Consider the following 11,143-nt stretch of genomic DNA (forward strand, 5'->3'; position numbering starts at 1 on the left):
ACTTGTCAAATTGAATCACAAGTAATTAAGAAAATCATGCAAACAATTTAAAACTCTGCAAAGCAGTGATTAAGTGAATTATAAATTATAAATTAGATAGAATAAAATAGTTACCAATTATTCATGCGTGAATAGCTTCCTCATTGCCTTGGTTGTGGGATAATTAGCTCATCATCATGTTGGAAACACACTCAAAATTCATTTTTATTGCTCAAAGGGTGTTTACAAAGATGAAATGGAGAAAAACTATTAAAAACCGGGTTTGTAACAGTTATAAGTGTTACAAACCGAACTGTTACAGAGAACGATATATGTAAACTGTCACTGATGCTGTAGCAACCCTCACCCCTTTGCCGTTGTCACTGTTGATAAACGACTGTCTTTGTGCGTCTAAATTTCTTCGTGTTCTTCACAGCAGCAGAAATGGTGATTTCTGCAACTTGATTTTCTCGACTTTGTGATGCTCTGTAATCTCCCAAACTCTCACCCCCCCCCCCGTTATATGACCCAAGGGACTCTATTTATACCGAAAAGATGCATCGAATCTCCTCCATAACTTCACAAATTCTCGGCAGTGAAATAAAATATTTTCGGATATTTTCTTTCCTGTTTTATCTCCTTACGCGTTTTACAGCTGCAAACTCTCCTTGTTTAACTCTTACACGCCTCTAGCATTCTCCCAGCACATTCCAAACTCCCCCAGCAACAGCAGACGCGTGAACATCTTCCCCCTTTGCACGTACTCCCCTGTTTTGCTCCATGACACAATTCAGCCAATTCTGATCGACCCAAAAGCCCATACCATGCCTGTTATGAAAAATCACAACTACCCACGAAGTTTCAGCCATTTATTCTCTGTAGAACATCGTCAAAATCTCAACCCTAATTTTTGCAGTTCAAAAGAATTTTTCCCGCCAAAAAGATTAATTCAAACAGAGAAGATGGGTGTTGTGGACAAAATTGGGCTACATATAGCCGTGGGTGCCCCTTAGCAAAAGTGGGGGTCTGTATAGCAATTGTTCTCCGGGGGTGCTCCGAGCAACTTTTCGAGCCGAATTTTCCAACAATATTTATTTCCAAAAAATACCTACAAACACACAAAAAACCATAATAAGTACAAAATCGAGTACTCACAATACGAAACATTGAGGACAAATCAGACACATAAATCCGTCTATCAAGCCGTTAAACCGCTAGGTGGCCCTAGCGGCGGAGTTTTGTCTCCGGAGGGTTTACCAGAGGTGTACCCAAAAAACCTTTACTCCAGATCCTAGCTATCTACGTAGAACCTTGGAAGGCACTAAAGAATCTCCTTGGTTGGCATACAATCATTGACTATAGGAGGAAGTACCCTAATGCGAAATTCCAATTGTTGTACACGAGTTTGCACTCAGCATACTAAAATTCATATATAAGTGACAGAGCTCTACTCAGATAGTTTTTGGACATCATAACCGGAGTCAACCAATCACATGGAAAGATTAAAAAGATGGATAAAGAGAAGAAAAAAAATAGATGTTTTAAAGTGAACGGTGTTTCCCATATCTGTTTGAAGGCCTCTGCCAAGATGAACCTATCCTAATGGACTGAGATACCGGTCTGACTAATATCAACACAACTGGCATATACAAGGGAACCAGTGGTCGATAAACCAAACTCTGGGTCAACACAACTGGCATATACAAGGGCACCAGTGGTCGACTTTATTGAATTTATTCTGGTTGGTCTGATGGTCTGGTCTCAATTTTTTTTTTTTTTTTTTGTATCTCAATCACTCTAATTCACCCTAGCAAAGTTAACAACTTGAATCGTGTGCCCTACCAAGTCACTTAAAAATAAAAAATAAAAACAGAAGGATTAGGATTCAACGAGATATGGCGAAACTACCATGTTTTTTTTTTAATTCTAACACCTGAGCTCTGTGCTTTTATGAATAGACTCATTAGATGTTTCCATCTAATCAAATTGGTTCCTCAACTCCTACAACCAAGATGTTCCCGTCCACTTAGATTGGTTAGTGCCAACCTTAATAAGCATAAATTTCTAGGCTCTGGAGTTTATTTATTGCAACTAAAAGCTAACAAAAAGTTTCTTCCCCACCCCCAAACTTAAATCTAACATTGTCCTCAATGTTTCTAATGAAAGAGCAATACCAAAAAGTAAATAAACATGAGGAATCAGTAAAGAGAGAAGTCGGAAAGATAGTACCTGGGTGAATCAAAAACTAATATACAACATAAAATCGCTTCGATGGTCAATCAAGGGTAAACAGGGTCCTCCAGAGGGACGTCCTCAACATCACCTGTAGGAAAGGGCTCTAAAAAAGGTTTCAATCTCTGACCGTTAACCTTCGAAGAACTACTACCATTTGTTGTCTCGATCTCAACAGCTCCATGAGGAAAGATAGTGCGAACAATAAAAAGGACTCGTCCACCGAGAACGTAACTTCCCAGGGAAAAGATGCAAGCGGGTATATACAAAAGAACTTTTTGACCTGGAGAAAATGACTTTATTGAAATAATCTTATCATGCACAAGTTTCATTTTGTTCTTATACTCCTTAGCACTATCGTATGCATCTCTACGAATCTCTTCCAACTCATTGAGCTGGAGCTTCCTATGGGCTCCTTCCTTGTCTAGTGAAAAATTTAGCTGCTTAACAGCCCAATATTCTCTATGTTCTAACTCAACAGGTAAGTGACATGCCTTGCCATACACAAGTCAATAAGGTGACATTCCATTGGGAGTCTTAAACGCAGTACGGTAAGCCCATAAGGCATCAGTATGCCTAGAAGACCAGTCTTTCCGATTAGGATTAACTGTTTTCTCTAATATACGCTTTATCTCCCTATTGGAAACCTCTACCTGACCACTAGTTCGTGGATGATACGGGGTAGCTACCTTATGTGTAATACCATATTTCTTCATCAGAAGCCTAAAAGGTCCATTATAAAAGTGTGACCCTCCATCACTAATTATAGCTCGCGGTGTACCAAAACGTGTAAGTATGTTATCTTTCAAGAACTCAACCACAACCCTATGGTCATTGGTTTTACACGCAACTGCCTCAATCCACTGAGAGACATAGTCTACAGCGACAAGGATGTATAAGTTACCAAAAGAATTAGGAAACGGACCCATAAAGTCAATACCCCACACATCAAAGACCTCAACAACTAAAATAGGGTTCAAGGGCATCATGTTCCTACGGGAAATGGTTCCTAATTTCTGGCAACGCTAACAAGTAACACAGTGACTATGTGAGTCTTTAAACAACGAAGGCCAATAAAATCCACACTGCAATATCTTAGCAGCAGTCTTCTTAGCACTAAAGTGACCCCCACAAGCATTATCATGACAAAAGGAAATAATACTGGATTGGTCACTCTCAGGTATACATCTCCTAATAATCTGATCTGGACAATACTTAAACAAATAAGGATCATCCCAAAAGAAGTGCTTCACCTCGGCTAAAAACCTAGAACGATCTTGTTTACCCCAATGTTGGTGCATTCGACCAGTAACAAGATAGTTCACTATATTTGCATACCAAGGTAATTGGGTAACAAAGAACAGTTGTTCATCAGGAAAGATATCCCTTATAGGAATGGAATCATCAGGGAAATCAACAAATAGCCTAGACAAGTGATCTGCTACTACATTTTCGGCACCCTTTTTGTCTCTAATGTCTGGAGAAAACTCTTGCAACAAAAGGATCCACCTAATCAATATAGGTATCGTATTCTTTTTAGACAGAAGATATTTCAAAGCAGCATGATCAGTATATATTACGATCTTAGAACCTAAGAGATAGGGTCTAAACTTGTCTAAGGCAAACACAATGGCTAACAGTTCCTTCTTGGTAGTGGTATAGTTCAACTGGGCATCATTCGGAGTTTTGATAGAATAATAAATCACATGAAGTAATTTGTTTTCTCGCTGACCTAGCACAACACCAATAACATAATCTGAAGCATCACACATGATCTCAAAGGGTAGGTTCCAGTTGGGTGCATGGACTATAGGGGCGGTAGTGAGTAAAGTCTTAAGCTTCTCAAAAGCCTCTAAACAAGCATCATCAAAGACAAACTTAACATCTTTTTCAAGCAAATTGCAAAGAGGTCTAGAAATCAAGCTAAAATCCTTAATCAATCGACGATAAAAACATGTATTCCCTAAGAATGACTTAATATCTCTTACGGTTTTTGGGACCTGTAAAGTTTTAATAATGTCAACTTTGGCTCTATCTACCTCTATACCCTTCGAAGATACGATATGCCCTAGAAAAATTCCTGAACGAACCATGAAGTGACATTTCTCCCAATTAAGCACTAAATTCTTTTCCTTACACCTAGTCAAAACTAATGACAAATGATGCAAGCACTCATCGAAAGACGAACCAAACAATGAAAAAATCATCCATAAATACCTCTAAAAACCATTCTACCATGTTAGAAAATATGCTCAGCATACAACGCTGAAATGTCACAGGGTCATTACATAGCCCGAAAGCCATGCATCTATACGCAAAGGTACCAAAAGCATGCGTCTAAACTGTCACTGATACTGTAGCATACGACCCTCACCCCTCTGTCGTTGTCACTGTCGATAAACGACTGTCTCTGTGCGTCTAAAGTTCTTCGTGTTCTTCACAGCAGCAGAAATGGTGATTTCTGCAACTTGATTTTCTCGACTCTGTGATGCTCTGTAATCTCCCAAACTCTCACCACCCCCACCCCCACCCCAGTTATATGACCCAAGGGGCTCTATTTATACCCGAAAGATGCATCGAATCACCTCCATAACTTCACAAATTCTCGGCAGTGAAAGAAAATATTCGGATATTTTCTTTCCTGTTTTAGCTCCTTACGCGTTTTACAGCTGCAAACTCTCCTTGTTTAACTCTTACACGCCTCTAGCATTCTCCCAGCACATTCCAAACTCCCCCAACAACAGACGCATGGACATCTTCCCCCTTTACACGTACTCCCCTGTTTTTCTCCATGACACGATTCAGCCAATTCTGATCGACCCAAAAGCCCATACCAGGCCTGTTATGAAAAATCACAACTACCCACGAAGTTTCAGCCATTTAGTCTCTGTATAACATCGTCAAAATCTCAACCCTAGTTTTTGCAGTTCAAAAGAATTTTTCCCGCCAAAAAGATTAATTCAAACGGAGAAGATGGGTGTTGTGGACAAAATTGGGATACATATAGCCGTGGGTGCCCTTTAGAAAAAATGGGGGCTCATATAACAATTGTTCTCCGGGGTGCTCCGAGCAACTTTTCGAGCCGAATTTTCCAACAATATTTATTTCCAAAAAATACCTACAAACACACAAAAAACCATAATAAGTACAAAATCGAGTACTCACAATGTGGAACTTTGAGGAAAAATCAGACACATAAATGCGTCTATCATCCACCACCACCTGCAATACTCACAACAGCAACAATACCATCTTTCTAACATTCAACACAACCTAAACCTCAACCATAACTCCATTTCACATTCATGCCAAGCCTTAGCTTCATCAACAATCATATAAAACTCAACAAACATAAATCAATAACTCTATAAGTTAACTTGGGAAATGCAATTACCTCTGAATGGATTCAAATAAGCAATTGGAATTGAGTTCCTTTTTACTTGACTCAATTTAGTACAAACAAACATATAGTATCATCATCTCCAAGTCATTGAGCTAACCCTCGGTAACTGCTCCATGAATCTCCAACCTTTCTGCAGACTCCAACTCTAAACAACATCTTCATCACCATCTCAATTAAACTCTAATTCAAAACCCGAATCTATTTCCAATTCATTTAGCAGAAACTCTAACTGGCAGTTTAAAACCATTTTTCATCTGTATATTCTAATTCTTATCAAACTCATCTCAAAGTAATCCTCTAGTGTATCAATTTCATCTTCTCGATCTTTTATGCAATTCCCATGAAACCCTAATATTCCCTTTCTCTTTCCCGAAATATTTAACTATAAGTCGGTACCACAATAATCGAAAGAGTATCGTTAAACCTGTTAAACATGTTCACCAGTAAAATACTTTCTTTTGGTTCATGGATGGTGCAATGTATACGGGTGTTTCCTTTCTACTATAAGGTAATTAAAATTAAACAAAAAAAATCAGAAAATAGGAAAAGTTTAAGCAAATATTGAGAATCTATAATGGTTATGAAGGATTATTTGTAGCAAAAATTATGAATAATGAGAATTTATAATGGTTATGAAGGATTATTTGTAGCAAAAATTATGAATTTGTAACCGTTATACAGGTGAAAATGATGGTATTTATTGGGAATCTGTCATTGTAATGCTTGAATAAAATAAAAGGTTTTGCCATTGAAATAGATGATTAACTCTAGAGCCAATGATATATGGAAACACCGATCTGGACATGGTATTATTTCGAATATCTTACCCAAATCGATAATACCAACCAAAACATAAATCAAATTTCAAAAAAAAAAAAAAACTGATGTCATTTAACTCAAATCGTAGAGCCATACCTGGAAAAGTAATCTGTTCCATGGAGAAAGGTTTGTTCATCTTGTGAGATGGTTTATGATTGAGACTGTATTACAACTTTGATTAGGAAGAGGCAAAACCGAAACGGCTATTTTCATCGTCATGTTAATGGCACACGTTAATTGGATTGAATGACATAAATAGGCGTGGACGAATCACAACCGTCTTTTATATGATTAAACTATAGATATCCGTCAATTTGGTAAAAACGGAGATATATTGGGTAAACACATATTAGTCGCTCTATCCCATCGGAAAGACATATTTGTGGTTAAATCTGGACCGTCCTTTATGTGTCTGAAATGTGGATGTCCGTCCAATGGTAAAAACACCATTGTCCCTTATAATATAGATCTTATTCATAGACAAATTTATTCTCCTTTAAGTCTAATTTTGTATTAAGCATCCAAATACTATTATTATTTTCTCCATATATATTTCCTTAATTTTAATGATTTACTAAATCAGTTATTGATCTAAAGATAATTTAGGGATAACATTACTAAGAGATTTAGTCTCTTTTTATTTTTATACAAAATATTCGTACGTTCTTAAGTCTTAACCTAATAAGTCTTACATTATCTATCTGGTTTAATCGCCAAACGTATATTTCTAATTTGTCATTAGTTAACTTTACAAAACTTAACCGTAGATAAACATTAATAATCTTTCATAGCTACTTAACCCTAATCATTATTTTATCGCTATATATTTGTTAATGAGATTCTAATTTATGCTCAATTCTTGTAAATTCTAACAGTTTGAGTTCGTCATACTAATTTTCCATTTCAAAAGATGATTAAATCTATTTATGATAAAGAATCCTACAATTCTTTCTAAGTGAAATTATGAATTATCAGTTTTCTAAAAGAATTGTATCATATTTCTATGATCGGTCATCTCTGAATACAGTTGCCCTGTCAAGGTTGGCCAGGCCCGACAATGCCTTCCTACGAACAGAGAAAATACAACCTTTACTATTCCCCAATGTTGGATTAACAAAGTGTTAACTTATTAAGATAGACTAATCTTTAAACTTCTATCATAAGTGGTTTAACCTAGAAAATTTTACTTCATTAAATATACAAAACAACCAAACAACCAAATCAATCAATCAAACAGATCTTTTGATTATTGATAGATTTTAGTGATTAAGATTTATCTCACAAACCCAACCCAGTTCTAAACTAATCTATTTCACTAACTGGCACTGGTTATTTCTATCTTATTCCCATGTAAGATCTAATAGTGAGCTCTGATACCAACATTGTAGTTCCCCCAAAAGCCAGCAACTGACTAATCCAAGAGATTAACTAAATAAAGAGGCACTAAAAATCTAAATCATATAATTAAGCATTCAATTAAGGAATCTGCTACAAAACTTAACCCAAATACTAGACCCGTTTTGAAATATATATATATACAAAAACTTCGCTCAAATGATACATATACAATAGTCATTTAGTTTATAAATAGAATGTACAACATAATAAATATAGCCGAAGTTAACCAACTAACGAACTCAACACTCGAAGCTTTCGCTGCGGAACTCTGATCTGTCTTTGAAACTGAAAGTGAGAATGGGTGAGAAAATCATCCCTGAAAGGGGTGCCCAGTAGATATAACATTTAACTTTCAAGTAATCATTGAAATGATTTGAAAACAAATCATGTTTTCCCAAAACACTAAAACACAAGTAACACAACCAATTTCACAGAGGTAAACAATCATGTATATGGAACTAACTCCTTCTTCAAAAAATGTATATATTGAGTGTCGACCAATTCCTTACACACCTATTACGCATAAAAGATCGAAAGTAAGTAGATATAAATGAAGGAGCAGTATCATATATACCACAGATGGAAATTCTCATTTTCCAAACATACAAATGGAAATTTTTATTTCCCAAACAATTCATAAAGACAAACCAAACATTACAGTTCCTTTCCAAGCAATGGAAAGATTAAAAGAATCAACAGTACTTTCGAAAATTAAAATAAAACAATGCATGGAATACACAATCAGCCAATGCATGAAGTTGTTAAAAAAAACTTCTGTAATAGAAAACAATAATAATCACATAAGAGATAAATGTACATTCCCATCTCTTTTGATGACAAGCCACGCCTACCTCGAGATCCATGATCCACTGGTTCATCCTTTATATCTATCGTTGTTAATATAGACTAATTGTTAATCACACAAGAACTCTAAGAATCTAGCCAAAATGACTCACACAAGAATCATACAAATCTAATTAATGGTTCTCTATACCTTTTAATTATCAATCTTTAACATATCTTAGGTTTTATTAACTGAATTAGGTTGATTCTATAGTCCATTCGAATGGTCTTCTGAATATCTACAACTTTGTAGGAGGAAACAAAAGCTAAATGAGACCATAAGGGTCCAATTCATCAACATGAGATAACTAGTCCTAAGCCCAAGTTCTCTAAACATGCCCATTAACCAAAGCCCCGGTCCATCAGGTCAACTGACTGTCTCTAATGGTCAATCTAACAGTCAACAGGTCTCTGACAGTCAACGTCAGTCAAATGGTCCAAGTCAGGTCATCAGTCAAAGGTCGGGTCAAGATCGGTCAATTGAGTCAACGCAGGTCAAGACAGCTTCAATTAACAACTACGACTCACTCTTACCAAACAACCAACCATCCCATTCAGTTCAACCTCTAAAAGATTCCACAACCCCAAAACAGATTGTACTCGTTTTTCAACAACATCATCTTCGTTATAACCAATTCACTACGTCATCTCTCTCCACTTGCACCAGTCCATACCTCAGGTATAACAAGATTTCAACTTCATCCATCATGATCAATTCCATCCAACCTGTTACACACCCAGGTATCACATATTTGTACTTGCAGTTTAATATAACACCACCAGATACTCTATTTCATTTCCACAAAGTCTCAAACATAAACAGTACCACAACCTTTGTCTTAACATCACCAATGCCACACAAACAAAAATACCAGCACCAATCTCTTGTTATTAAATCCACTCACACAAATAACTCCACCACCACCTGCAATACTCACAACATCAACAATACCATCTTTCTAATATTCAACACAACCTAAACTTCAACCACAACTCCATTTCACATTCATGCCAAGTCTTAGCTTCATCAACAATCATATAAAACTCAATAAACATAAATCAATAACTCTATAAGTTAACTTGAGAAATGCAATTAGCTCTGAATGGATTCAAATAAGCAATTGGAATTGAGTTCCTTTTTACTTGACTCAATTCAGCACAAACAACCGTATAGTAAAATCATCTCCAAGTCATTGAGCTAACCCTCGTTAACTGCTCCATAAATCTCCAACCATTCTGTAGACTACAGCTCTAAACAACATCTTCATCACCATCTCAATTAAACTCTAATTCAAAACCCGAATCTATTTCCAATTCATTTAGCAGAAACTCTAACTGTCAATTTAAAACCATTTTTCATCTGTATATTCTAATTCATATCAAACCCATCTCAAAGTAATCCTCTAGAGTATCAATTTCATATTCTCGATCTTTTATGCAATTCTCATGAAACCCTATGTCATGAACCTACCATGCCCATGACTAGAATAAATCCCATTGATGCACCCAAGTTGTTAAAGGTACTTTTGGGTAACCTAGCTTATAGTTTCTTTTGATTGTCTTTAGGGTTATTCTTATTTTCCTAGAGTTCTGTGTTCAGGGCTTGATGTCTTATTAACCATTAAGATTAGTTTGAATTCAGGTGAACTATTAAAAGACAATCATTGTAAGAGTTTTGGTTATCAATGAAAAACTAATTTCCTTTGGAAGTAAAATAGGCTCTGATTTCAGAGAGAAGGTAGCTTGCAACCAAAATTATCTTCATATTCTTGTATTGATCTTCTTAGATTAGTACATTTGGTATCAGATTCCATTCTGGGACCTATATCATGATAGGAGGAGATAACACAACCGTCAAAGAAGTTCAAAGTTTAGCTCAGGACAACGCCGCAGCCATCTTACTCATTCAAGAACAGTTGCAGAAACTCAGTAATGATGCTGCCGCTCGTTCAGTTCATGACGGTTTGGTTAAAGATAGTTTTTCCTTACTTTTCAAAACTATGGGTATTTCTCCACTGCAGGTAACTCCAGCTTCTACAGATGTAGTTTTTGAATCTGGTTCTCACAGTGGCCATAAAGACGATTCAAACTCTGGAAACAATGGTTATCATGCTCTCACTCTTTCTGGTAAGTTCAATCGTAACCCCAAGGTTGATCTTCCACGATTTAATGGTTCTAACCCTCGTGGGTGGGTTCAAAAATGTGAACGATATTTCCAAGATTTGATGAACTATCATCTAATGACTCAAATCCAGGATGGCATCTAATTGTGAAAAATACTTGTTTTTCTGTTTTTCTAGAAGGTTCGTATATACATAATGATTGTTGAATGTATTTTATTGCAGGAGTCGAGTGCACGCAACACCGAGAACAGATAACAGTTGACTGAACATCACACTTCTGGTTCAAAGTCCTTTATGCGCCATGCGTATGAGGTATGTATTTTCCATCCTTGTAATTATAATAATC

Source organism: Papaver somniferum, chromosome 10 (genome assembly GCF_003573695.1).
Source record: "Papaver somniferum cultivar HN1 chromosome 10, ASM357369v1, whole genome shotgun sequence".
Lineage (NCBI taxonomy): Eukaryota > Viridiplantae > Streptophyta > Magnoliopsida > Ranunculales > Papaveraceae > Papaver > Papaver somniferum.